A 4,239-nucleotide genomic window follows, 5' to 3' on the forward strand; every position below is an offset into this window, starting at 1 on the left:
CCAGTTTAATGGATACAAAACCTCAGTTTTCCAGTTCGCCCGAGCATGCGAACGTGCTCGCGATTTGTTACCATCAATGCAAGAACCGCAACTCGTACAGTTTATTATTAATAAAATAGAAGGCGACGCGTACCAAGTGATCGAAGGAAACGTATACACGCGCGTCGTAGATCTATTAGACAAACTTAAAAATATATTTGCTCCAAACAAATCCGTGGCGCAATACCGCGGAGAATTAGCGAATGCTTACAAGTTGCCAAATGAGACTGTTTTAAAATATGCGGGCAGAGTTAAAGATTTAAGACTCGCCATATTAGACGGGCAACGCCGTCAAGGCACGGGAAACCTTCACCGATACAATAACGAAATTGAAAACGAAGTATTAGAGGCATTTGTAAACGGATTACCCTCCAACGTGATCACGCGTATGGAACATAGAAATATCAACACATTGGACGAAGCCATCGATGGGCTGTTAAAATCACAAAAAACCTAGAGATTGAAAAACAACGCGAAAGGCAATTTACGCCTCGACAATTCCCCGTAACGCGTTCGGATGTAAATAACCCAAGACCTCCCGACATAGAACAACCTAAATCTATATTGAAGAATCCCAATAACAATTTTGTCCCGCGACCGTGGATCAGGCCCCTAGTACCGGGACAACCGGGACCGAACATTCCCAATGTATGTAATTATTGCAAAAATCCCGGACACAAAGTTACAGAGTGTCGAAAATTGGCATACAGAAACGCCGTAGGAACTCAACCGTCGGGAAACGCGGAGGGCCGCCCGTCAGTGAGTGCGACCAGGGAACCGGCCCAAGCAACCGCGCTCCCCATTACAATACAAACAGAACCATCAACGAGCCAAACCTGAACATTAATGATAAAAATCAGCGTTCCAGTTTTTCTAGAAATCTACTAAAAAATAATAGTGACTCAGAGCAGGTCACTCAATTAACTAAAACAATATCAGACGATTCGGATGCTACTATCGGAGTTGCAAATTTAGGTCCGATAGGCTCAAAGGCGCACCAACCGAAGGTCGTAGTAACGTGTAAGAACTTCAAAAAACTTACTGTTTCTTCATGGTGGACTCTGGGTCCTCCGTAAATCTTGTAAAAGTAGGAACCTTAAAAGATACCCCCATAAATGTGAAAGATACACTAAGATTAAAAGGCATTTCAGAAAAGCCGATAAATACATTAGGCTTGACTATCTTCGAAATTATGGGAAAGAGAACAAAATTCTATGTCGTCAGGGATAATTTCGGTATATCCGCCGATAGCGTAATAGGCGCCAGTTTCTTAAAAGATAATAATGCTATCATCGATTATAAGCAAGAATGCCTAAGTTTTAACAACATACAAATACCGTTTTATAAAAAAAAAAGAAAATCGCGGTGCCATCGCGCACCATCGTTGACATTGCATTCAACATAACGAATCCTGAAAAGAAGGAAGGCTATATTCTTCGAAACGAGCCTATAAAGGGACTACTTCTTGGTGAAGCACTTGTCAAAAATTCCCGAGGGAAGGGGCATATTAAGGCTTATAATTTGACAGAACAAGACTACACCATAGAGGTCTATCCAATGCCCCTTGAGGATTATTTTATACCGGATGACTCTGAGGAGCATCTAACTTCGCTGAATACTTCTACTTCTATAAATCTTATGAGCCAAGGAGAGCTCTCCGAAAACGGGAAATCTTCACCTTCTAACTCTATGAGGCAAAAGGAGCTCTCCGAAAACGAGAAATCCTCATCTTCTAAATTACCGAGCAACGAAGAGCTCTCCATCACTGGGAAATCTTCGCATTCTAACTCCAAGAGCCAAGGAGAGCTCACCAACTATGGGAAATCTTCAGAATTTCAATTACTAAATACTCTTCCGGTGCTACAACAGCAGGAAGATCCTTCTACTACACAAGATGCAACGCCAGCATTTTCGTTCCTCAAGGATCCTATTAACGCACTTCCAGAATCGATAGGACTTGAGGATCTTTTATATGCAAATAATACTAATTCCATGAGCTTGAACAAGCTCCCTACTACTAACTTCGCTGATTCACTTGACTCTGCTCAATCTCGCGCTTCAAGGGAGATGACAGAGCCTCTTATGAGCCGAGGAGAGCTCTCCAAAGATGGGAAATCTTCCGAATCAATCTTATTTAACACTTTTCCAGAGTTGCAAGACCAAGAAGCATCTCCCGTATCTCTCAGTCGTATAGAGCGACTTAAATCTATTATAAATACCAAACATCTAAACGAGGAAGAAACGGACCACGTTAATACTATACTCAAAGAATATGAAGACTGTTTCTATCTTCCGGGAGAAAACCTTAAGGTTACAACTTCAATTAAACATACTATTCCAACCACAGACAACATACCAATACATGTAAAACAATACAGATACCCACCGGTTCATAAAGAAGAAATAGACAGGCAAGTAACAAAGCTTTTAAAAGACGAGATAATAACGCCTTCAGCATCACCATTCAACGCACCCTTATGGATCGTCCCCAAAAAATCTGCGGCCGACGGATAAAGAAAATGGAGGATGGTGATTGATTTTCGCAAACTAAATGAAAAAACAGTAGGAGATGCATACCCACTGCCTAATATTATAGAAATATTAGACCAGTTGGGTAGTGCAAAATACTTTTCAATTTTCGACCTCGCACAAGGGTTCCATCAAATACCTATGGCTCCCGAGGATCAGGAGAAGACAGCTTTCTCCACGCCATATGATCATTATGAATACCAGCGGATGCCCTTTGGTCTCAAGAACGCACCTGCAACATTTCAACGCTTGATGGACAACGTCCTTACCTGGTTGCAAGGAAATGAGCTATTCGTTTACCTAGACGATATAGTTGTTTACGCAAGATCCTTAGAAGAACACGAAGTAAAAATCAAAGAATTAATGCAAAGATTAAAAGAAGCAAATCTTCAACTACAGCCTGACAAGTGCCAATTCTTACGGTACGAAATGGCTTATCTAGGGCATATTATAGGGAATGACGGTGTAAGACCAGATCCCAGTAAGATTAACGCAGTAAAACATTTTCCAATCCCAAAAAATTATAAAAATATAAAACAGTTTCTAGGGTTAGTAGGATATTACCCACGATTTATAAAAAACTTTTCGAAAATAGCTAAACCATTAACGGATCTCTTAAAGAAAGATAAACTTTTTGTCTGGACCTTGTCTCAGGAAAAAGCATTCAATACTTTAATAAGCGAATTATGTAGGGAACCTGTTTTACAATACCCTAATTTCAGCGAGCCGTTCCTATTAACAACAGACGCCAGCAGATACGCCATAGGAGGTGTATTGAGTCAAGGAGAAATCGGGAAAAATTTACCAATATCATACATTTCCAGAACACTAAACGACGCAGAGGGAAGATATTCAACGATCGAGAAGGAGTGCCTAGCAGTTGTGTACTGCGTTGCGTACATTCGCCACTACCTGTACGGCAGGCGATTCACTATATTGACAGACCACAAACCCTTGGTTTGGCTGCATTCGATAAAGGACCACAGCTCAAGACTCTGGAAATGGAGGTTAAAGCTTTCCGAATATGATTATGTAATCAATTATCAAGCAGGAAAAATTAATGTGGTAGCAGACGCTCTCTCTCGAAACCCGCCGACTTCTGATGCTTCTCTGCTTCCTTTAACAACTGTGAACGAAAGCTCTAACGAATCCCTTTTTTCATACCAAACGGCTACCCAACAATCTAGACCAGTGCTCGGATTTAGTTGCACATTTCGGGCCGAAATCGGAGGCGCCGCCTATCGTTGCCGTTGCCCCGACAACCGTTCGAGGCTCGACGGCCGAGCCGCCGAAATCGCACGTGCAACGCTATGTCTCAGGAGTGTCCCTATATGAAAAATATGCTGGAATCGTACCTTCCGCCAAATTATCATTAAAATTTGCTTTACTTGATAATTTTTATAAATTTTTATTATTAATATATTATATATGCAATCTATTATACACATATGTTATAATAATATATTTTAGATATATATATATATATATGTAAAGAAAGTATACTTTCTTTAATTCGAATGTGCCGCGCTTCTCATGCTCCGCGCGCCTTCTGATTAACTACCGTTGGATGGAGCGATATGTACGATCACCAGGACAATTGAAGATAGACACCGATACACAGTTAGAGAGAGACAGACAATCATTACGTAATGGAGCACACGTGCGAATTAT

The sequence above is a fragment of the Polyergus mexicanus genome, unplaced genomic scaffold, assembly GCF_030449975.1.
Source record: "Polyergus mexicanus isolate NDT 795.1 unplaced genomic scaffold, iyPolMexi1.0 SCAF_115, whole genome shotgun sequence".
Classification (NCBI taxonomy): Eukaryota; Metazoa; Arthropoda; class Insecta; order Hymenoptera; family Formicidae; genus Polyergus; species Polyergus mexicanus.